The 25982-nt window shown below is 45.3% G+C and overlaps 1 long non-coding RNA gene across 1 annotated transcript; it reads left to right on the forward strand.

The window, feature by feature from the left end:
- The first annotated feature begins 16099 nt into the window (after positions 1–16099).
- Positions 16100–25534, forward strand: LOC307199369. The gene is made up of 3 exons (XR_013831935.1): positions 16100–16164; positions 23685–23854; positions 25377–25534. It is a non-coding gene; the product is annotated as an uncharacterized lncRNA (long non-coding RNA).
- Positions 25535–25982: the final 448 nt, after the last annotated feature.

Raw genomic sequence — 25982 nt, forward strand, 5'->3', positions numbered from 1 at the left:
TGATGACTTTGACAATGGAGATAGCCCTTGATAGCCTTGGAATTATCTAATACTCGCTAGGCCTTGCCTTGTGTTCCGGGCAAGGTCTCCAAGTGCAGAAAGGACCCAGAGGTCTCTGGCCTCCAGAGATTCCCAGAAAACAGCAAGGTCTCAGAAGCTTAACGCTTGACCTCGCTTTCCTTGCCAGGAAAACACCCCACAGTACCTCTCCCTGAAAAGATGGCCCAGCTGCTATTTATTTCCTTTGTTCCTTTGAAATGAATGGGAACCACGGAAAATGGAGAAGCCTGCTCACAGTCTGCAAACAATCCTGTTAGCTGCTTCCCCCTACGTCCTGTCTCTTGGTCACTCTAGAGTGGAATAAAGAGATGGGTAAGGTAGATAGGACGCGGGTGGTGCTGTGGGTTAAACCACAGAGCCTAGGGCTTGCCGATCAGAAGGTTGTGGTTCGAATCCCCGCGACGGGGTGAGCTCCTGTTGCTCGGTTCCAGCTCCTGCCAACCTAGCAGTTCGAAAGCACGTCAAAGTGCAAGTAGATAAATAGGTACCGCTCCGGCAGGAAGGTAAACGGCGTTTCCATGCGCTGCTCTGGTTCGCCAGAAGCAGCTTAGTCATGCTGGCCACATGACCCGGAAGCTGTACACCGGCTCCCTCAGCCAATAAAGCAAGATGAGTGCCACAACCCCAGAGTCGGCCATGACTGGACCTAATGGTCAGGGGTCCCTTTACCTTTACCTTAAGGTAGATAGATAAATTGACAGAAAGCAAGAATAAAATGCATACCCTCCAACGTTTCTCCAGTGAAAATAGGAACGTCCTAAATAATAATAATAATAATAATAATAATAATAATAATAATAATAATTGTATTATTTGTACCCCCACCCATCTGACAGGGTTGCCCCGGCCACTCTGGCTGGCTTCCAATTCAATAAAACTCAATAAAACATTAAGCATTTAAAAAACTTCCCCACAGGGCTGCCTTCAGATGTCTTCTAAAGGTTGTATGGTTATTCATCTCCTTGGCTCAGGGGTCACATAACTCCATCCCCTCCAACATTTCTCCAATGAAACTAGGGAGGTCCTAAGGAAAAGTAGGACGTTCAGGGATCAAATCAGAAACCTTCTGTGAATCCAGGACTGTCCCTGGAAAATAGCGGCACTTGGAGGGTCTGAAAATTCCAATGTTTGTGGTGGGTTTGCTGCGTGTTGCAAGGACCCATGAGGAGGGTGGTGTACTTGTGGGGTCTGTGACGATGGATACATTCGGCACTAGCATATCCTCAATGAAATCTGGAGCACTCAGTGTCAGGAGGAAGGAGATAAATGTTGCCCTCATGGCCACATTACTGTTCCCTGCAGGGCTGAGAGGCAACTGTTCACTTATATGAGACCGAGGCAAGAGATGCACCCTGGGAGACCATTGGCGTTTTGGCTAAACTTGTCCCATACCTTGAGGTGCCACTGAGAATCAAGCTTGTTCCTGTCCGCATAGCTTGTTTCTGGGTCCTCTCCCCACTTACTAAGGAGCATGCCCCACTGAACTTAATGGTACTTACATTGTTGTTGACATGTATAGAGTTGTGCTGTTGGTCACAAAGGTGTGTGATGGAATGCAGAAAGGAAAGGAAAGGAAGGAAGGAAGGAAGGAAGGAAGGAAGGAAGGAAGGAAGGAAGGAAGAGGGAGGACCATAACCCAGTGCTTTGCATTCAGAAGTTCCAGGTTCAATCCCTGGTGTCTCCAGGCAGGGCTGGGAAAAGACCGTGTCTGAAGACGAATGCTGCCAGTCAGTGTTTTCAAAAGGGAGCTAGATAAACTCATACTCTGACTTGGTATATGGCAGCTTCCCATTTTCCCAGATGTACAAATGCTGAAAAAAGGCAGAAGAACTGCAACGTTTAACTTGGTTAATCAGTTTCAAGATTTTCAATCAGCTGAAAAGGTGCTGCAATTAATCAAAAAGCAGATTATTATTATTATTTTTAAAAAGGGATTATTCTTTTTAATACAAATGCTGATGGCAAGCACCAGTCATAGGGTGAAGACCAGGTAATAAATTAAAATACAACAACAACAACAACAACAACAACAACAACAACAACGCCCACTTTCTCTCTCACATATGATGCCTATGACACACGTGCCAACTAAATCCCCACCTTCTTGCAGTGTACCGATCAGACTACTGTAACATGTTATATGTGGGGCTGCTTTTGGAAACTGCAGTCAGATTGCTAACTGGACCCGATATTGCATTTGGGAATTTCATTTGAAGAGTAGGGGTATAAACCAAGCAATGAAATAAATAAGACAAAGGGAGCGAGATTCTTGCTTTTAGAAATATTGTTTTTGCGTGCATATGCAAATTCAATCAATAGCTTAATCGACTAAAACTCATAGGGTTAATCAATCAAAATATTTTTAATCAAGTTGCAGCCGTGATAGATATTAATGCGGCACCCTGACTGCTGTCTCCTTTTCCCATCATCCATTCCTTGCACAGAAGCCATCCATGGCGGCAGACTGGCTCCCCCCTCATATAATTTGCATTGGCACCATCGGGACAGGATTTGGGGAATGGCCCGGGGGCCCCACTCAGCAGAGAAAGCAGGAGGGCTCCCAGAACACATGACCACGTGCCAATCAGCTGAGGGCAGGTCCAGGGGCAATAGTGGGTAGGGCAGATTTGTGATTCTGAACCTTTGCAGAGCAGGCTAAATTCCAGCAAACTAAAATTGGAAATTTTCACACTCTCACACCACATCCCCACATCCAGACAACAAAACAACAACAACAACAACAACAAATTTATACCCCGCCCATCTGGCTGGGCTTCCTCAGCCACTCTGGGAGGCTTCCAAAAAATATTAAAATACTGCAATACAGTGGTACCTCGGGTTACATACGCTTCAGGTTACATACGCTTCAGCTTACAGACTCCGCTAATCCAGAAATAGTACCTCGGGTTAAGAACTTTGCTTCAGGATGAGAACAGAAATTGTGCTCCGGCGGCGCGGCGGCAGCAGGAGGCCCCATTAGCTAAAGTGGTGCTTCAGGTTAAGAACAGTTTCAGCTTAAGAACGGACCTCCATAACGAATTAAGTACTTAACCTGAGGTACCACTGTACATCAAACATTAAATGCTTCCCTAAACAGGGCTGCCTTCAGATCTCTTCTAAAAGTCTAATGGTTGTTTATTTCTTTGGCATCTGATGGAAGGGCGTTCCACAGGGCGAGTGCCACTACCAAGAAGGCCCTCTGCCTGGTTCCCTGTAACTTGGCCTCTCGCAGTGAGGGAACCGCCAGAAGGCCCTCGGCGCTGGACCTCAGCGTCCGGGCAGAATGATGGGGGTGGAGACGCTCCTTCAGGTATACTGGACCAAGGCCGTTTAGGGCTTTAAAGGTCAGCACCAACACTTTGAATTGTGCTCGGAAACGTACTGGGAGCCAATGTAGGTCTTTCAAGACCCGTGTTTTGGGGTCTTGGCGGCCACTCCCAGTCACCAATCTAGCTGCTGCATTCTGGATTAGTTGTAGTTTCCGGGTCATCTTCAAAGGTAGCCCCACGTAGAGCGCATTGCAGTAGTCCAAGCGGGAGATAACCAGACAAAGAGACATTGCCACAGTTCAGAGACACAGACTGTGTATACACCACACATGTAAAGCACATGACTTCCCCCAAAGAATCCTGGGAGCTGTAGTTTGTTAAGGGTGCTGGGAATTGTAGCTCTGCTGGGGGGGGAGGTAAGCTACAGGATTCTTGGAGGGGGGGAAGTCATGTGATTTACATGTTTGCTGTGTATGCAGCCACATCCTAGCTAGCCAAAAGAACTCAAGGAGCAGGCAAGTGTGAAGTGTGGGTTGTAGAGAAGGGGTGTGACTTGTGGAGATTCTTCAGGGCTGCGTAGGCATGGCTGGGACACCAGGCCAGAGGTTCCCCATGCCTGACCTAGAGAGAGGAGCCACAGGAGCCCACTTTAAGTCAATGAAACACATTTCCATCTACAAAAGCCAAGGGGGCTTGCAAGCTAATACAGTCCAGATTAACCAAAAATTACCTAACGGCATCACTGCCAATTTGACAGGATCTCCAGCCTGCCTTGATCCCATCTGCCTAGATCAAGGGTCAGCAAAGTTTTTGTGGCTTGGGCCGGTTCACGGCCCCACAGACGCCGCAGTGGGCCGGAGTGCGCACGCACACACATGCACAAACACTATTTCCGGCACTCCTTCTGACACGGAGGAGGTGTGCACTGCTTCTCATTGGCTGCTGGAGCTTCCAGTTTAGTGTGGCACACGGGAGCTGACTGAGCGGGCAGCGTGGGTCCCCGAGCAGGTGGCGGGGGTCCATGGGCCGGTTAAATGACCCCCATGGGCTGCTTGTGGCCCATGGGCCTTAGGTTGCCGACCCCTGGCCTAGATCCATTTTTCCAGCTTCTCTGTTGACTTTGCTCTGAAATACAGTGGTACCTCGGGTTAAGTACTTAATTTGTTCCGGAGGTCCGTTCTTAACCTGAAACTGTTCTTAACCTGAAGCACCACTTTAGCTAATGGGGCTTCCTGCTGCTGCTGCACCACCGGAGCACGATTTCTGTTCTCATCCTGAAGCAAAGTTCTTAACCTGAGGTAATATTTCTGGGTTAGCGGAGTCTGTAACATGAAGGGTATGTAACCTGAAGCGTATGTAACCCGAGGTGCCACTGTACTAGATTCCTCCATCACCAGCTTCCTGTAGAAAATATAATCCAGTAGCAAACAAGCTCTATCTAACTTGATGAACCAGTCTTGTTGCTTTAAAGGTTACAGATTCCTTTATGGGTGTTTCACATGCTGGAGTCTTATGGAGAAGGGTTAGAATCATAGAATAGAATCATAGAATCATAGAGTTGGAAGAGACCACAAGGGCCATCGAGTCCAACCCCCTGCCAAGCAGGAAACACCATCAGAGCACTCCTGACATCTGGTTGTCAAGCCTCTGCTTAAAGACCTCCAAAGAAGGAGACTCCACCACACTCCTTGGCAGCAAATTCCACTGTCAAACAGCTCTTACTGTCAGGAAGTTCTTCCTAATGTTTAGGTGGAATCTTCTTTCTTGTAGTTTGGATCCATTGCTCCGTGTCCGCTTCTCTGGAGCAGTAGAAAACAACCTTTCTCCCTCCTCTATGTGACATCCTTTTATATATTTGAACATGGCTATCATATCACCCTTTAACCTCCTCTTCTCCAGGCTAAACATGCCCAGCTCCCTTAGCCGTTCCTCATAAGGCATCGTTTCCAGGCCTTTGACCATTTTGGGTCCGGTCAGTCAGCCAGTTACAAATCCACTGAGTGGTAGCATAGTCAAGTCCGCATTTTACCAGCTTCTTTACAAGAATATCATGGGGCACCTTGTCAAATGCCTTGCTGAAATCAAGGTAGGCTACATCCACTGCGTTCCCTTCATCTACCAGACTTGTAATTCTGCCAAAAAACGAGATCAGGTTAGTCTGACATTGTGGTCAGCATCCATCTGTCTCAAGAGACAATGGAGTGCGCCTTTGGGGGTCAAGTCAAACCACTGCATAAGCAACAGCAAAGTGACTTTCCTGGGGCGCAATCCTGGGCAGTGCGTATGGAGGTGCTGGGATGCTCAGATGACAAGACCTCCTGGCCTTGCTGACGTGGTCCAAAGGAAAGGAAAGCAATACATTTGGCACCAGCATGTCTATGGGAATTGCCAGAAGGAGGCGTGCAAGGCGTCATCCAACCACCTTAGGGACTCCACTCTGGATTTGTGTAGGATTTACTCCTTAGGCTTTTGTTCTCCCAAAGATATCCCACAAGGCAGTGGAGGTTTTGGCGAAGGGTGGGATGTAAGTTTTAAAATAATAAGGTAAAGGTAAAGGTACCCCTGACCATTAGGTCCAGTCGCAGACGACTCTGGGGTAGTGCGCTCATCTCACTCTATAGGCCGAGGGAGCTGGCGTTTGTCCGCAGACAGCTTCTGGGTCATGTGGCAAGCATGACAAAGCTGCTTCTGGCGAACCAGAGCAGCACACTATTATGTACTGAGTTGAATAGGATCCAAACTGCAGCAGTCTGATTGGTCCTAGAACAATAGGATCCAAAATGCAGCAGTCCGATTGGTCCTAGAACAATAGGATTCAGAATGCAGCAGTCTGATTGGTCCTAGAACAATGCAGCAGTATGATTGTTTGGCAGGAACCACCCAATCATGCTCAAGATACAAGTGAATCCACAACCTGATTGGCTTACAGTACAACCTGATTGGCTTACAGTACTTCCGGAATTAGCCAGTCATGTGCAGCCCATTGTGTAAATAATGTATATAAAGCAGATGCTTTGAGGGGACTTTCATTCATTCCTCCTCACCACTATGAGCTGAATAAAGAGCATGAAATCACTTTGCGACTCTGAGTATATTTCCACACAGAAACGCCATTTACCTTCCCGCCGGAGTGGTACCTATTTATCTACTTGCACTTTGACGTGCTTTCGAACTGCTAGGTTGGCAGGAGCAGGGACCAAGCAAAGGGAGCTCACCCCGTTGTGGGGATTCAAACCGCCGACCTTCCGATCAGCAAGTCCAAGCGGCACAGTGGTTTAAACCACAGCAACACCCACATCCCTTTTAAATATTTTAAATATTTTAAAATAATACATTCTAGAAAATTGGGCATGGTGACCTCATCCTGCTCCTTGCTCAGCCTACCTTGCAAATGCAGTAAGATATTCCAAGCTCTGGAGATGACTGCAGAGGGATTTGGGTGAGGGTGGGGTTTTTTTGTGCGTTTCCCCCCTTCTGCCTGTTTCATTTGTGTATTTAATTGTTTTCCTTTCTTCTTCCTGTCTTGACTTGTTTGATCTTGTGGTAACAGCTGTTGGAGGCTCCAAAGATACCTGTCAGAGCGTAATTGCTAGTGTATGGTTAATTAGTTGAGCTAATCAGCGATGTTTAATCGGTGTGGGAAAATAAACACACAGTAACCCCGGCCTCTGAGTGGCTGAGCTGAAGCATAGCTGCCAGCAAGCAGGTCAGCCAAAGATTATTCCCAGGACCTGGGAGTCCCTGCGACAGCAGAGAGGGAAAGGAGAGAATTGGTAGACTGTATAGTGCAGACCCTCCAACATGGCACAGGTGTGAACAGGTGAGGTGGCTGTGTTGCACCATCTATGTGCATGGCTTATGCACATAGATCCACATGCAAGTAAGTGTGCGCTGGAATCAAGTTGCATGCCATGACACACAGGGTTGTATTCTCCTAAGACCTACCCAGAGCAGAACCATTGAAATAATAATAAAAAATCTATGTTGTTGTTTTTTAGGATTTTTTAAGATTTTTTATTATTATTTCAGTGGTTCTGCATATGCAAAGGGACTGGACAGGAAGTCAAAGTTGAAGAAAAGCTTTTGGAAGATAAAAGTGGAAAAATATTTACTTTCATTATTATCATTTTGTGTGTCAGTGTGGGTGTGTGGGTGTCTGCACATATGTGTGTTGTTGTATGCAATGTTTGGGAGGAAATAAGACGGTAAATAACAAATAACAAACTACATATCAATGTATGTAATTTTTATTTCTTAATTATATTTAGTGATAGTATGGCTGTATTGTTTTTTGTAACATAAAATCATTCAATAAAAATTATTTTTTTAAAAAAGAAAAGAAATAATAATAAAAAATCTAAGTTATGTCCATTAACTTCAATGGTCAGTCTGTCAGTCAAGTTTATCGTATATAGCCATATTATTATTATTATTATTATTATTATTATTATTATATAATAATATTATGTCGCCTTCTTCTTTAGCAGGGACATAAGGCAGCTTACAGATATCCAAAGGCTGTTACAATACATAAAACATAAAATTTCCAAAATAATGCATGAAATAAAGGAGAAACTTGTTAAGGAAGTCACAGGGCGAACATTAACAGCATATATGCTACCCTCGCAGGGCAACAAAGCATTGGATTGGAAATTATAATACATTATAATTCTTGATATGGCTAGAAAGCAGCTTCTTAGCTGCCGGTGCAAATTTAGCTACCAAATGTGTAATGTACAATTCTTTGCCAGCTGGAAGTTCAATTACCACTTTCTGAGGTGATTGATCTGAATACAGCTGAAGAACAGGTGACAAAAATTTCCCTCTGGGCTTTGAATACATAGGACAGAGCAGCAAATTGTGCGTAATGCCTTCAATGTGATTACTTCAATGGGTTTACTCCGAGTAGGACTAGCATTGAATAACACCCACATGGCAACACACTTTACATGAAACATCTCAAAGCAATTAATAAAGGTGGCTTGCACAAATGAAAACAACACAGTTTGAATACAAAAGGCTAAAAACATGTTAAAGTCAATAGTTTAAAAGTGTTAATAAAACCACAATCGAATCATAGAATTGTAGAGTTGGAAGGGCTCACGAGGGTCATCTAGTCTAACCCCCTGCAATGCAGGAATCTTTTGCCCAATGTGGGTCTCGAACCCACAACCCTGAGATTAAGCGTCTCATGCTCTACCTATGCAGCTATCCCAACTCACCTTAGAATTAAAACAATATAAAAACAGATCTATTAAAATACAGATGGTAAAATGGCTCAGGACCGCCACACCTCAAGGGCCACTTCTATCTATAAGAACCACCTGGACCCTGAGATCATCCTCTGAGGCCTTTCTTTGTGTGCTCCAGAAGGTGGCAACGCAAGAACGGGGCCTTTTCTGTGGTGGCTCCCCTTTTGTGAATGCTCTCCCCTTCATTGTACATCTTTAGTCACCAGGCAAAAACATTCCTTTTCAACCAGGCCTTGGGCTGTTTAACATCCTATACCCTTTAAAATGTGTTTGTGGGAAGGGCTAGCAGGGAGAGGGAGTTATTGTTTTGTTCCTATTTTTATTATGTGTTTTGTTTTGTTTTAATTTGCTTTTTATTAGTTTTCTTACTTGATGTACAAACACAGACAATAAAATAACCAAAATAGTAAAATGACAACAACAAACAAAAGGGGAGGGGGGAGAGAGAGAGAGAGAGAGAGAGAGAGAGAGAGAGAGAGAAAGAAAGAAAGAAAGAAGGAAGGAAGGAAGGACAAAAAACATACATACAACCATAAATGCATAAATTCTTACATACGGACTTATGTCATCCTATTCTTTAATCCCAATTCCTTTTCTTCTCTAATAGGCTTCCGTCCTCCTCAACATGGGTCTATTTTGTCTATTTTTTAAACTGCTCTTTTTATCCTTTCTTCATTTCTACTGTTTTCTGCTTACAATGCTTGCAATCCATGTTGTGTTTTGCGAAAATTAATCAAAGGAAATCCAGGGCAGTATACAAATTTAATTTAATAATAATAATAATAATAATTTGTATACTGCACTTCATCCATAGATCTCAGGGCAGTTCACGGCAGAAAAATACAACATATAAACACAAAATACATAATAAAATCCAGGTTTTAATTTTGCAGCATACAAATTTAAAATAATAATAATAGTAGTAGTAATAATAATAATAATAATAATAATAATAGCACAGCACTATTTAGAAGTCCTTTGCTTAATAGAACAGTCAGTCTCCAAAAGCCTGTGGGAATAAAACAGTCTCCACTTGCCATGGAACAAGGTACAAGTGACCAGATCCCACCGGACACCACCACAGTCTCTGGACAGGCAAAAACGCATCTCCTTCTCAAAGAGAAAAGCAATCCACCCATGTTCCCAGACGTAGGCCAGGGTGGGTATCCTTATTCCATCTCAAGGTCTGCATTCCCCCCTGGGCAGTCCTCTGAGGGCCACATGCCGGTGGTGAGAGGAGCCAAAGTCAAAAGTGGGTGGGGCAACCAAAGTTAACATTGTCTTTGTGTAGCAAGCCAGTTTCTGCACATGCCAACTCCCTGCTCTCTGTCCTCCACCCAGGGGAGCAAGAGGCGTCATCAGAGGTCAAAACACATTATCCAGGTAAAAACATTTGGAGTGCAAAGGAGGACCAGTGAGGGGCATGGAGTGAGGAAAGTGGGGGGGGGGGTTGGAGAGCATTCTGAGGGCCTGGAGGTCTGTATTTGGCCCCTGCGCCAGAGGCTCCTCACCTGTGGCGAAGAAGAAGAAGAAGAAGAAGAAGAAGAAGAAGAAGAAGAAGAAGAAGAGTAGGAGTAGTAGTTTGGACTAAATATCCTGCTTTTCACTCCCCTTAAGGAGTCTCAAAGCAGCTAACATTCTCCTTTCCCTTCCTTCCCCACAACAAACACTCTGTGAGGCGAAGAGCGGGGAAGCAAACCCGGTTCACCAGATTACGAGTCCACCGCTCCTAACCACTATACCATGCTGGCTCTCTGCACTTCACCAACCAACAGACTCTTTCTAGTAATAATAATAATAATAATAATAATAATAATAATAATTTATTTATTTATACCCCGCCCATCTGGTTGGGTTTCCCCAGCCACTCTGTGCAGCTTCCAACAGAATATTAAAATACAATAATCTATTAAACATTAAAAGCTCCCCTAAACAGGGCTGCCTTCAGATGTCTGGTAGCTGTTTTCCTCTTTGACATCTGGTGGGAGGGTGTTCCACAGGGTGGGTGCCACTACCGAGAAGGCCCTCTGCCTGGTTCCCTGTAACTTGGCTACTCGCAACGAGGGAATGGCCAGAAGGCCCTCGGCACTGGACCTAAGTGTCCGGGCAGAACGATGGGGAAGTCTTTGCTTGGTGGAAAGGAACTCTGCACATGCTCAGAGGCAGGAAGATCTAGGGCCAGGTTCCCCACACACTCACACGCACATATGAAACCAAAAGTGGCAGGCCTGGAAAGAACCCTGACGGTAGCAGGAGGAGAAATGAGTTTGTGACAGCTCCCCACCCCCTTTCCCTTCCGCACCACTAGCAAGTCACCAGCAACATGAGATTAATTGCCGTGACAAAACTAACCACGCTGGCATAGACATCTGTCATCCTGGCTGGGGCTGCGGGTCTGAAGCCAGATTGAACGTGACTGAGGGTGTCGTAGGAGGTAAGATTCCTCTGGAGCAGCAGAAGGAAGTGCTATCGTTCCATGCACCTTGCTAAGGGAAGGGAGATCAGGAGGAAAACAAACCTTAGTCAGCTGAGAAATTTTATAAAGCTTCCCTGTTTGGTCTGTCTTGCCACAGACAAGGCAGGAGGTGTTCACACACACATGCGCGTGCATAGGGATGTATATTATTGGGGGGGGTGGAATCTGAACAAAATACACTACCATCTGTCCAATAAATCTGACATAATAAATATGTCATTTTACTTAACTAGTGTTCAAGAGAAATAGACAGAGCTAAAGGAATCAGGAGAGTGTTTGGTTTAAAGTGTGTGTGCACGCGCGCGCACACACACGAACGCACCCTCTCAAGACGGCAAAATTAAAGCAATCAATCAGGGCCTCTCAAAACGTTGACATCACTAGGAATAATATTTTATTGTCAGCTATTGATTGGATCCCGCAGCACCAAATTGCAAACAATGAATTCTGGCATTCTCTAAACAAGAAGCGCCGCCGGAATAACTTATGCTGAAACCTCGCGTGTGCTCTCTGCGCATTTGGCAAGACCGGGGTGGGGAGTTAAACAAAAAACAGTTCTGAAAGTGTTCTGCTTCTCGCTTGCTTTTATGTGGAGCTCCTTGTCAGGAGGTTAGACAAGAGAAACCTTTGCTCTCGATTTCTCCCCATCTTTCTGTTCTTGAGATTGGGCTTTTTTTGTTCAATGGGTTCATTAGGCCACATCCAAAGTATGCATGAGTGGAAAGCCAGTTGGGCAACCAACCTTTCTTCCCTCCCCAAGCAGACCCCTTCGCCACCCAAATCTATGGTCAGAGTGTGTGATGTTCATTCTAAAAGCACAGGCTGTGTTGGACCTGCTCACAGGTCCTTGTATGATTAGTGGAAACAGTTGGTCCTGACAAGTATTAACCACGCTCAACTCCACCCTGATAATTGCCACCTGCCCAGATTTTAACTTGTCTGAATTAATTTTGAGATGTATTGTGCTAGGCAAGGAATGTTGGGAAGGAAAGATTCCATTAACGGTGTCTCCAAAAAAATGTACACATCACTTGGGAAGATAGGCAAACTAATGTCAGTGTACTGGAAGAAGCAAAGATCACTAGTGTTGAAGCAATATTCTTCAACATCAACTTTGTTGGACTGGTCATGTTGTGTGGATGCCTGATGATAATCTTCCAAGGCAACTACTCTATTCTGAATTTAAAAATGAAAAGCGTAATGCTGATGGTCAACAGAAGAGGTTCAAAGACTCTCAAGGCAAATCTTTAAAAATGTAGTATAAACACCAACAACTGGGAAACACTGGCCTGCGAGTGCTCCAACTGGAGAACAGCCTTTACCAAAAGTGTCATGGGCTTTGAAGACACACAAACTCAGGACGAAAGGGAGAAACGTGCTAAGAGGAAGGTATGTTTGGCAAACCCTCACCATGATCAACTCCCACCTGGAAACCTATGTCCCCACCGTGGAAGGACGTGTGGATCCAGAATTGGCCTACACTGTCATTTATGGACTCACTGTTAAAACTGTGTTTATGGAAGACAAGTTTATTTGGCTATGAGGGATTGCCAAAGAAGAAGTAGTAGTAGTTGGGAAGGAAAGTTGTTTTCATTTGATTGGCAAAAGTTGCTTCTCAAGGAAGCTGCTAAGGGTGGCAGTCGTGGAATGTGTGCATTTGGACATGACATCTCTTAAAATTCAGCTCCGAGATGCTGCTGGCGACGAGCATTCCCAGGATAACTGAAAATCAATGGCAGCCCCCAAGAAAAGGGCTCCGAGATGTAATTAGCCAACACACACATTCCTAACCCAAACATCGCTGCGGATGAATGGGAAGCAGCTCCCGGTATCCCTTAGCTACATCTGAACCCCTTTGACCCTAATTCTCCCCTCCTGCCTGTGAATCGATGATCCCAGCCTTGCGAAGGCGACCTTCGCACGTTAATTCTCCAGCTATGAAAGGGTCCCTCTCTGGGCAGCTGATTCTAGGGAGAGAAATTAGTAATTCAAATGGGAACAAAGACTAATCCACCAATTCGAAAGCTCCGGACTGAATTTTCTAACATTTATTTTAACTGAGGAGAGGACGGCACTTGCAGTTGACCATCTTAACAGGTCGATTCGTTATGCAAGACCTCCCCCAAGAAAGGGCCCTGGGGATCATTCAGCGCAGCAGCAGGAAAGGAAGACTCTGGGAAGGCAGAGTGCAAAGGAGAATAGGGCTGGAGAAGAAGAGAAATCTGTCTCTTTTTCCAGCGTGGTACCCAAACTTGATGAAACGCTGCTGGATGGAACAGATGGCTGTGTGGGCAGAGTATATGGCAGGATGTTGTGTGCACATTCTGACTCCAAAGGTTACAGAAGTGCTGCAGGGGGAGGGAAGAAGGAGAGAGATTCACTTCAGCAAATGGACACACAAATAGCAGACACACTTAATACACCAACCAATCTCACAAGACACACTGGAGGCTTTTTAAACAGAGGTTGGGTGGCCATCTGTCAGGGATTTTTTCGTTGTGCTTCCTTGCACTGCAGGGGGTTGGGCTAGATGAACTATTGGGTCCCTTCCAACTTTGCGGTTTGTGATTCAACATTAAATTTAATTTGTATCTTCTTCGCAGGATAACCACAGGAATAGGGGCCATTGTAAAAAATGTTATTCAATTCATATCGCCTTACAATGTATTGTATTGTGGGTTTCCATTCTTTTACTTTTCTCCCCCCCCAAAAAAAAAAATAAAAAAAAAAATATTTGCATAACACTCACAAAAAGTATAAAAATGGGTTTCAGGATATAAAAGTACATCCTGAATAAAAAAGAAAGATAGCAATAAAACCAAATAAAATAAAAGAATCTATTATAACTATTACTAGACACTGTGCTTCTGTTGATGCAGCCTAGAATAGCGTTAGTCTTTTTTGCTGCTGCATCACACTGCTGACTCACGTTAAGTTTGTAGTCCACTAAGCCCCCTACATGTATTTCATCCAAGGAACCTTCACATGTATTGCTGGCAAGCCAGGTGTCCTCAATCTTCAAAGATTCAGCTTCAATGGATGACCCTGAGGTCTAGTGTCATGCGGGGGGGGGGGGGGGACTTTTTCTCTATCTATTCTCTCCATGCCATTCATAATGTGTGAAGCACACATTACTCAATCCTCATTTGTAGTTCTGGTGAACACAAAGGGCCATAAAACATATCATGTTATCAGTACCTAAAACCTTCTCACTGCCTCCTTGTCTTTTTGCCCTCATTTTAACTAGATCTCTGCCTTGTTCCTGCCCTGAAGACCGGATTTTCTGGATGGTCCTGAATTAGCAGTCAGTAATTAAATGGCAACACAACCCAGATAATAGAGAATTTGTAGGCCGGTGGAATGGGCAGTCAAGATGCACAGAACTTAGAAATTTCAGCCCAAGCGGAAATGTATCAGCCATGCTAGGGCAATCTGAAGAGAAGGTTCCTTGGATGAAAGCAAACTCTGGTGGATTGAAGTGCCCTCTGGTGGGGATGGTTTGGAACCTGCCGCATTCAAGCCTTTCCTCGCCCTTGCTTCTCACTGGGTTATGTTTTATTTTAGGGATTCCCCTGCCTTCCATCATCTGTCATGCACAATGTGAGAGAACGGCGGCTCGCAATGCAGGAAAGAGAAGGCAGAGGCGGCGTGAACAAGCTGCTGCCATAACAGTACGTCCTCACCATTGACACTCTTCCAAAATGCGGAGCCCCCTGCGGCGGGGTGCGCTCCCGCTGCTCGGTCCCAGCGCCTGCCAACCTAGCAGTTCGAAAGCACCTCCGGGTGCAAGTAGAAAAATAGGGACCGCTTACCAGCGGGAAGGTAAACGGTGTTTCCGTGTGCGGCTCTGGCTCTGGCTCTGGCTCTGGCCAGAGCAGCGATGTCACGCTGGCCACGTGACCCGGAAGTGTCTCCGGACAGCGCTGGCCCCTGGCCTCTTAAGTGAGATGGGCGCACAACCCCAGAGTCTGTCAAGACTGGCCCGTACGGGCAGGGGTACCTTTACGTTTAATACGACACTAAAAGCTACCCCATAGCACACGGCACAAGTTCACATGAAACTGCTCAGTGAAATCTTGAAGGCCTCAAACTTGCAAATTTGTTTTTATATAATGATAATGATTTATACCCTGTCCATCTGGCTGGGTTTCCCTAGCCACTCTGGGTGGCTCCCAATAGAATATTAAAAAACAGAATAAAACATCAAACATTAAAAACTTCCCTAAACAGGGCTGCCTTCAGATGTCTTCTAAAAGTCAGGTAGTTGTTTATTTCCTTGACATCTGAAGGGAGGGTGTTCCACAGGGCGGGGGCCACTACTGAGAAGGCCCTCTGCCTGGTTCCCTGTAACCTCACTTCTCGCAGGGAGGGAACCGCCAGAAGGCCCTCGGAGCTGGACCTCAGTGTCCGGGCTGAATGATGGGGGTGGAGACGCTCCTTCAGGTATATAGAACCAAGAGGCCATTTAGGGCTTTAAAGGTCAGCAGCAACACCGAGAGGTGCCACACACGCAATGCAAGGAATATGCAGAAATCACACTCTCATCTAAAATATCTCAGGAATATCTGGCCGCACGTCAGATTAAGCCAAACAGCCTTAGAGGTATTGCACATGGGCCAAGCTGAGGCCCACACAGGTCCTAATTTAGCCCACAAGGCTGTTTCCCTCAAGCCACCCCACACCTGATGCCCTATGGCACAATGTGGGGGGGGGTTTGGAGTTCGTACGGAGCCCCCAATTGTCTCACGAACTATTGACCCGTACACCACTAATCCGCTGCCACCAACCAGGTCCTCCCCGGTAAATCACTTAGTCTCAGTCAGGTTCTTAAGTTAACAAAGAAGAGTGTAGTTTATTGCAGACACAAATAAACTTCAACTGCATTCAAAACGTTGTTACTCTTTACCTTCTTAGTCTTATTTTTATCCTGTCTCTAACTCTTCTACCTCCCCTCACACAAGAACCAACTGCACCAACTGTCTCTCTGTTTCCAACTGCCTGCCAACTGCTTTTCCAACTGCCGTTCCAAACCAACCAGCCCACTAAAACCAACCAACTAACCACCAACAACTAACTCAAACCTCGGGCTAAGCCCTTTTATAAACAGGTAGGCTCCGCCTCTGGCTTTTCTATTGGTCCACCTATTAACTCTTTCTCTCCCCCTGTACAGACATTTTCAAACAAACGGGCAAACGCAAGTAAAGACATGGCTGCAAATGAAACACTGGGAGACTCAATGTGTGCTTCGGATGGTTCCTTGGCAAGTGGGGCAGACTGCAAATCCCCACTGGGACCAGCTACGCTCAGGGGATCCTAGCCAGGAACTCCCAGCCTAAGCTGATCCCTGCCAAATGTCTAATAAGCAGCCTTTTGGGGGATAATAAGCCCTAGATAAAGAAGGTTGGTTGCCGAAGAATTGATGCTTTTGAATTATGGTGCTGAAGGAGACTCTTGAGAGTCCCATGGAGTGCAAGAAGATCAAACCTCTCCATTCTTAAGGAAATCAGCCCTGAGTGCTCACTGGAAGGACAGATCCTGAAGCTGAGGCTCCAATACTTTGGCCACCTCATGAGAAGAGAAGACTCCCTGGAAAAGACCCTGATGTTGAGAAAGATGGAGGGCACAAGGAGAAGGAGACGACAGAGGACGAGATGGTTGGACGGTGTTCTCGAAGCTACCAGCATGAGTTTGACCAAACTGCAGGAGGCAGTGGAAGACAGGAGTGCCTGGCGTGCTCTGGTCCATGGGGCCACGAAGAGTCGGACACGACTAAATGACTAAACAACAACAACAGCAACAAGCCCTACAGGAATGGGGCAGCAAGAGCATCTGGAACTTAGGAAACTGCCATAATGCACTAATATTTGTGGCTTGTATAACGTAGGTGTGCAGAAACTTTGGCACTCCCAACATTTTATAAAGGTAATGTGACAGCCACTTGCTTCCTGCACCCAAAGTTTTTTATGGGTCAGCTCTCAAAGATGAAGCACACCCAACAAGGGCCAAAGAGAGCAGCTTCAGGGCACTGTATGTTGTTGTTGTTGTTGTTGTTGTTGTTGTCGTTTAGTCGTTTAGTCGTGTCCAATTCTTCATGGCACGCTTGTCTTCCACTGCCTCCCGCAGTTTGGTCAAGTTCATGCTGGTAGCTTCGAGAACACTATCCAACCATCTCGTCCTCTGTCGTCCCCTTCTCCTTGTGCCCTCCATCTTTCCTAACATCAGGGTCTTCTCCAGGGAGTCTTCTCATGAGGTGGCCAAAGTATTGGAGCCTCAGCTTCACGATCTGTCCTTCCAGTGAGCACTCAGGGCTGATTTCCTTCAGAATGGAGAGGTTTGATCTTCTTGCAGTCCATGGGACTCTCAAGAGTCTCCTCCAGCACCATAATTCAAAAGCATCCATTCTTCGGCGATCAGCCTTCTTTATGGTCCAGCTCTCACTTCCATACATCACTACTGGGAAAACCATAGCTTTAACTATACGGACCTTTGTTGGCAAGGTGATGTCTCTGCTTTGGAAAACTAACTCTCCTTCTCTAAATGCTGCAGTTTCTTCCTGCCATACCCGTTGCCCCATCAGTCACCTAACCTAAGCATTGGCAATTGTATTTTATGATACCGAACACTGCCATGAATTGCAGATTCTGTATGTCTGGAACTAATTGTTAGGAGAGAGGAAGGTTCAGCCAGTGGCATTTAAGTGCAGGACTGAACAGAACGTCCATTGTTCAACCGATGAAGGGCTATGGCTGTGGCGTGAATTTTAAAGGGACTTTGCGATAACTTTTACTCGCTGCGATAAATACATGCACTTGTGATGCAGCCAGACATGGGCGTAGCCAGGATTTTTCTTGGGGAGGGCAGAACTGACATGTCAGTATTTCTATTGTTTTACTTGATCTGGGGGGAGGGCCGCTCCCCGCCCCCGCTGTGCCCATGCAGTCGGATGTTTTCCACCGAACCCACCCCCAAATCATACAGTTAGGACTATCAAAAAGAAATAAGATTGCAAAAGAAAGGGGAAACAACATTATATTATCGCTTCTTGTAATTTTTGTTTTTATTATTATTTAGATTGCTTAGTTGCCCTTCACCGTAAGCTCCCAGGGTGGGTTGCAACAATGGAAAGATGAAATAGTAAAATTACCGTATTTTTCGCTCTATAAGACGCACCAGACCACAAGACGCACCTAGTTTTTGGAGGAGGAAAACAAGAAAAAAAATATTCTGAATCTCAGAAGCCAGAACAGGAAGAAGGATCGCTGTGCGGTGAAAGCAGCAATCCCTCTTGCTGTTCTGGCTTCTGGGATAGCTGCGCAGCCTGCATTCACTCCATAAGACGCGCACACATTTCCCCTTACTTTTTAGGAGGGAAAAAGTGAGTTTATAGAGCAAAAAATACGGTAGTTAAAAGGACACATTAGGAGTGCATCTCGTGCAATTTTAAAATCAGTTAAATAAAATAAGATACCCCAAGAAAGAGAAGGGAAATATCAAATGATCACAACAGCAAGCCCCAGGAAAAGGAAAACCCTCAGGGAGGATGCAGTGGGTAAAGCATGAGACTCAATCTCGGCGTTGTGGATTTGTTCCTGATGTTGGGCGAAAGATTTCTGCACTACAGGGGGTTTGGACTTGATGACCCTCGTGGTCCCTTCCAATTCTACAATTCTATGCTTCTATGAAGACCCCTATATAACAGCAGCAAGGAATCCCTTTCCCCCTAGCGCCCAGCTCCCCAGGGAAAGTGGCTGGGGTCACATGGCCAAAGTGGGTGGAGCCAAAGTCCAAAGTATGTAGGCTTATGACGCCCACCACTAACTCCATTTTTTTTAAGCTGCTAACTACCCATAATGCTTCTCCCTCTAATGGTTCCGCGTTAGAGAAGGCAAAGGGGTCAATTTTAAGCTGTTCAAGAAAGCCACATGAAATCTACTCAGAGTCGAGAGTGGATTTCATGCTCTTTATTCAGCTCATAGTGGTGAGGAGGAATGGAAGTTCCCCCAGAATGTCTGCTTTATATACATTATTTACACAATGGGCCCAACGTGATTGGCTAATTCCGGGATTCTCTTGTAGGCCAATCAGTATGAGGATTCACTTCCACCTGGAGCTGGATTGGGTGGCTCCTGTGGACCAATCAGACTGCTGCATTCCGAATCCTATTGTTCTAGGACCAATCAAACTGCTGCATTTTGGATCCTATTCAACTCAGTACATAACACCACAGCAGGTTCCTTCAAACTTCGAAGACTTTAATTTCCCCATAGTTTTGCTCAGCGGGCAGGACTCTGGCAGCGATTATTAGGCCGAGGGATGTAAAGAGCTGGTCAAACTCTGGGGACTCTGTTAGATGAACATCTGCCCTTCCTGGGAGTTCTCCCAGATCCAGCAGAGCCAAACTCCGCTTCTGTCGGCCAGAGTTTGCATTCTGCCCTATTATTTGGAGCCTGAACCATCTCGCTGGCCAGATTCCAGCTGAAGGTCAGTGAATACTTGCCAGTTCCAGCTTAACATGCTGCAGGCCCATAGCCTGGTTGGAACAGGACAGTATCCTGGCAACTGAGAGCGACAGCAGTTTGCAGAGTTACGTTTGCCAGCCCTGTGTGTCAAGATGGGCACCTCCATACATCTGACCAATCGGATCTTATGAATGTAGGTATTTTAAGGATGCAATGATAAATAGTAAAATATAACATCAGTCGTATACCCAGGACTGGAAACCAGAGCCCCCATTTCCCAAAAGTCACTTTGGAGGGACTCTTTGCCTGAGAGCCCGTGTGGTGTAGTGGTTAGGAGCGGTGGACTCGTAATCTGGTGAACTGGGTTCAATTTCCTGCTCCTCCACATGCAGCTGCTGGGTGACCTTGGGCTAGTCACACTCAGTCTCTCAGCCCCACTCACCTCACAAAGTGTTTGTTGTGGGGGAGGAAGGGAAAGGAGATTGTTAGCCGCTTTGAGACTCCTTCAGGTAGTGATAAAGCGGGATATCAAATCCAAACTCCTCTTCTTCTTCTTCTTCTTCTTCTTCTTCTTCTTCTTCTTCATTGCGAACAGGTATAGTAGATGCAAGGGGACGCGGGTGGCGCTGTGGGTTAAACCACAGAGCCTAGGACTTGCCGATCAGAAGGTCGGCGGTTCGAATCCCCGCGACGGAGTGAGCTCCCGTTGCTCGGTCCCTGCTCCTGCCAACCTAGCAGTTTGAAAGCACGTCAAAGTGCAAGTAGATAAATAGGTACCACTCCGGCGGGAAGGTAAACGGCGTTTCCATGCGCTGCTCTGGTTCGGCAGAAGTGGCTTATTCATGCTGGCCACAGTACCCATAAGCTGTACGCCAGCTCCCTCGCCAGTAAAGCAAGATGAGCGCTGCAACCCCAGAGTTGGTCACAACTGGACCTAATGGTCAGGGGTCCCTTTACCTTTACCTTATAGGTAACCTAACCTAAGTCTAAATTTGTTATTGACCTAACCAGACACACGGTTTGTAAATAACTTTTTATTTTATTTTACAAGCATTTTACAATACCAAATAAATATCCAGATTTAGAGATTTCTCTGCATCTCCAGACTTCCCCCATCTTCCTCCATGGATTTTATTGTCAGCATTTTCAACTGCATATTGTTTCATAATTCCATGTTTTGTATCTATCCATATTGTCCATAGTGATTGTTACAAGTGTTATTAAATACTGCTAATGTTTTCATCTGCTTACAGTGGTCTCCTAAATAAATTATATTCCCCCCCCATTCTTTCTTAAAGTTTTTGTCTTCTTGGTTCCTGAGCTTTCTGGTTTTGCCATTTCGGCACAGTCTTATCAGCTTGGTTTGCCATTCTTCTCTGGTGGGGACCAGATACACGGTTTGTATTGTCAAACTGAATTCTTCAGGTGTGGCTGGATGCGTTTTCTCCAGTCTGTAATTCTTGCAGTTGTTTGTTTGTTTTGTAGAAATAATAATAATAATAATAATAATAATAATAATAATGGCTGTTTTCAGCAGTTCTGGCACTTCTCAGGTGGGTACCATTGCCATTTTAAGAGAATGAGGGAGGTGTTCATGGTGAGTTCAGCCACCTGCTTTTCTAGAAAAATAGCACTAATAATAATAGTAATAATAATAATAATATTTTTTATAGTTTGAACTCACTGTGTGCCCCACCACACCGATTCCTGTTTACCTCCCTCATTATTTACTCCAAACTTCAAATTATCACAGTGCTTTCTGGACATTCTCTGAAGGTGTCACAATAAATTAGGTTGCCTTCTGCTATTGCTGTCCCCAAGCTCTGCACCTGATCAGTCCATGTCAACATATTGGCCTGCTATCTATGAATACCGTGAAGTAAACTGAATAGAGCAAGGAGGGAGGAAAATCCTTTTTAATAGATCTGTATCCCTTGCCAATGGTGATGTCAATATCCTTTTATGTTAACCATTTTGGCAAAAACTCCCATCCGAGAATCCAGGGGAAATGGAAATAAACCAAGCCGGTGCCTTGAAGCATAATTTCTCCACCCCACCTTCCGTTAGAGTTGGGGGAGAAATTCAATTCAGTTTGCATTTAAAGCTGAACCTACCTAATTCACACTTTCCAAAACAATACAAAAACTGAAATGCAACCATCCTTCAAAATTCACAATGCAGTTCTCTAGCCAAGCAATGCGTACATAAACCTATACACCTGGGTTGGGTCCAAGTGTGCATGGAAATGCATTTAATTGTGAAAGTAACATATAGAAATTCATTATTTGCTTTGTGCCAATATGTATACAGTGGTACCTTGGGTTAAGAACTTAATTCGTTCTGGAGGTCCGTTCTTAACCTGAAACTGTTCTTAACCTGAGGTGCCACTTTAGCTAATGGGGCCTACCATTGCTGCCGTGCTGTTGTCGTGCGATTTCTGTTCTCATCCTGAAGCAAAGTTCTTAACCTGAGGCACTATTTCTGGGTTAGCAGAGTCTGTAACGTGAAGCGTCTGTAACCCAAGGTACCACTGTATTCGGCAAAACTGCATTCAGAAGTATGTCTGTTAGGAGAAATTCACACTAAAATGCTGATGAGTTTTAATGAGGCCTCTTTAAAAACAACAACACTCAAACCAATGAAGAAATGCGGAGAACTATGATTGGAAAAATGAGAAACTGCAAGATTCCAAAATTGTTAAGATTTACTAATCCTTACCTCTAGTGCATGCATATTATAGTATGTTGAGTCAAGACTACTGTTTTGTTGAGCCTTTGGTCTGGATTGCATAGACATTGTTTGTGTTTGTGTTTTGTTTTTAAATCTATCCCACCTTTCCAAAAAAAGCCCAGAGTTTCCTTCTCTTTGGTGCTTTGATCATTCTGCTTGTGCTGCTGACTGCACTTAATCCGCTGCTCCAATTTCTGTTGCTTATTTAGTTGTCCCGCTGTTGTGTTCTCCTGTGTATATAATTTTCTCCTTCAGCTGCATTATTTGGGTGTGTTTCACCCAAATCCCCCAGGGCTGCAATAGGAAGGAAAGCCCTTGACTGTGTTCGCAAATGCACCTCTTCTTGTTCTGGCACGGTGCCACTGCGCTGAGGTTCTTAGTGGTCAGGAAACAGGAAAAAGGAGCACTTATTCCTGCTTCCTAAGCACTAAGACCTCGGGTGCAATAGCAGTGCACCTGAAGGAGAAGAGGCAAGTCAAAGGCAAGAGAAAGAGGTGCCTAATATTAGGAGGGCTGGCAGGTCACCTGAAGTGGTTTTTCAGGCCAAACGATTCCATGGGATCGCTAGCCCTGAAGTGAGTCGTGGGCAACTCACCACTGTCAGGAGCAAGGCCCCAATGCCTTCTACATGACCTGCTTCAGGAAGATTTGGGGTATCACAAGGCAGTGTGTTCTACCAAGCCCACATTCCCAGCATGTTTGCACTCCTGCCTCAGCAACGTCTACACTTACTTGGTCCTGTCCACAGAATGGAAGACCCCAAGGATGTGCTCTTCGGAGAGCTGGCTTCAGGCACCAGGCCCATTGGCAGACCAGCTCTGCATTACAAAGATGTCTGTGAGCATGACAAGAAGGCTGGCAACACCGACCCCGCCATGTGGGAATCTCTTGCAGGTGACAGCAGTGCCTGGAGGCAGACAGTCAAACTCTGTATCCACAGCAATGACCAGAAGAGACATGACCACTGGGAGGAGCGGAGAGAGACGAAACCCATCTGCAGCAGCACAACCGGACAGATTGTGGAAGAGACCTACACTATGGAGGATGGCCAAGGCACAGTCTGACCCACTCCTTCGGTAATTCTCACAGAACTCTAGCCCAGTGGCTGCCATTAATTTGATTTTGAATTGATTTTAGAATGAATTGATTTTAGAATGCATTTCAATTAATTGCTTGTGATTTTATGTAAATTGTGTTACTTTTATTGTTGTTAGTCGCTCTGAGCCCGGCTGGGGAGGGCGGGATATAAATAAAAAATTATTATTATTATTATTATTATTATTGTTGTTGTTGTTGTTGTTGTTGTTGTTGTTGTTGTCAAAAGAAGCAGACAATGCAAAGGAGCTCTGCCAGAGATCCTGGGGAGCTGTGGCCAGTCAGAATAAACAATCCTGGACTAGCCTTTTACTTTCTCAACCATGCCCGCCTTCCTCTCTAGGAGACCGAGACGCAAGTGAAAACCTGACTCCTGGGCTTTACCAGTTCTGTTGAAGGGGCAACTGTACCCCGGCCACAATCAAAACTACTCCAGGACTTCAAAGATGGGTGTGACACTGCTCTGGTCTTCAGCTGGTGGGTTGCTGTTCTATAGAAATTGTTGTTCCCAAGGTAAGAAACCTGTGGCTCTGTTTTTAATCCTATTCCTTGTAGTTTTACCATGTCATGGGAAATCCATCTCCATGCCCAGGCTAAATACATACAGATGGCTCAGTTGCTGTGTAGGCATGGATAGGATTACGATGCACTGCAAAATCAGGAAACCAATGAGAAGACTGTATTGAGAGTAATTAGAAACATGTTGTTGTTGTTTAGTCGTTTAGTCGTGTCCGACTCTTCGTGACCCCATGGACCAGAGCACGCCAGGCACTCCTGTCTTCCACTGCTTCCCGCAGTTTGGTCAAGTTCATGCTGGTAGCTTCGAGAACACTGTCCAACCATCTTGTCCTCTGTCGTCCCCTTCTCCTTGTGCCCTCCATCTTTCCCAACAACAGGGTCTTTTCCAGGGAGTCTTCTCTTCTCCTGTGGTGGCCAAAGTACTGGAGCCTCAGCTTCAGGGTCTGTCCTTCTAGTGAGCACTCAGGGCTGATTTCCTTAAGAATGGATAGGTTTGATCTTCTTGCAGTCCATGGGACTCTCAAGAGTCTCCTCCAGCATCAAAAGCATCAATTCTTTGGCAATCAGCCTTCTTTATGGTCCAGCTCTCACTTCCATACATCACTACTGGGAAAACCATAGCTTTAACTATACAGACCTTTGTTGCCAAGGAGATGTCTCTGCTTTTTAAGATAAGAAACATAGTTCATCATTATTAGAAGCAGTGTGAATGTTAGAGTAACGTGTTCCCCTCTCATTTTTGCTTCTTCCTTCATGGGAAGAGAGTAGCCCAGGTTGAGAGAGCTCCTACTTCATGGAAAACCAGTTTCTCATTTGCAACAAATGAGGGTTTGTGCAATCCATAGTTTGCTCTCAAACCTGGATCCCAAACCATATATGAAGGAAGTGGGGTGGGGGAGCCCAGACCTCACCGCTGTTTATTCTTGCAATGATAAACGATGGTTTGCCAAAACATCTGATTGCATTGAATGCCAAAATGTTCTGAAGTCCATGATATAATGGAACCACAGATATTAAAACACATTCATAAAAAACACCAATGGTGCTTATCACACTGACCAACTGAGAGAGCAGTGCACTACAGGAGTGCGTGCCAATTTTGGTTCAGCAAACAGATTTTCGAAGAAAACCCACTCCTTGGGGGCTAATATAATGGAACTGATTCCGTCCTGTGGGCTTTTGCACATGGCTAATAGTAACACGTAGCTTAATCTGCTTGTGTTTGCTGTAGGAAACTCAGTCTAACAAGCTCTGTTTTGTCATATTAAAAATAAACCGATGAAACAATTTGTCAAACCCCTAAGGCAAAATGTTCATGAAGCCACTAAGGATTTCGGAGAACTTCTTTTGATCAAATGACCTTTTACTGGCAATTAATCCTAAAGTAAATAAAATGGTGGTAGAGTTAGAGAGCCCAAGTGATCAGCCAGTGCACAGAGCTTCTTTTTAATTATTATTTTTTGCACAGATCAGGGAACATAACCCATCTGTGACCTTTAAAATGACTCTTAAGCAGATCTTGCCTGTCGTTCCAAATTGTGCGGTCAGCTGGTGATGTGGATGTGATGTTCACAAGGGACCAGGAGCAGACCATCAAAATTGACATCAACCCTCTTAACAGGAATAGCTCCATCTTCATCTTCCAGGAACCTGAGAGGACTAAGTTACGTGCAATGCAAGTTATATTACCAGTTTATGATTCAGCACGCACACACACACACCCCCAAGTTCTCATGAAGCTTCCTCAATATTTGTGCGAATTTATCCCTCTATCACTGGTGGCGCTGTAGGTTAAACCACAGAGCCTAGGACTTGCCGATCAGAAGGTTGGTGGTTCGAATCCCTGCGACGGGGTGAGCTCCCGTTGCTCGGTCCCTGCTCCTGCCAACCTAGCAGTTTGAAAGCACGTCAAAGTGCAAGTAGATAAATAGGTACCGCTCTGGCAGGAAGGTAAATGGCGTTTACGTGCGCTGCTCCAGTTCGCCAGAAGCGGCTTAGTCATGCTGGCCATATGACCCAGAAGCTGTACACAGGCTCCCTTGGCCAGTAAAGGGAGTTGAGCGCCGCAACCCCAGAGTCGGCCACGACTGGACCTAATGGTCAGGGGTCCCTTTACCTTTAC

The sequence above is a fragment of the Podarcis cretensis genome (genome assembly GCF_951804945.1).
Source record: "Podarcis cretensis genome assembly, chromosome: 12".
NCBI lineage: Eukaryota > Metazoa > Chordata > Lepidosauria > Squamata > Lacertidae > Podarcis > Podarcis cretensis.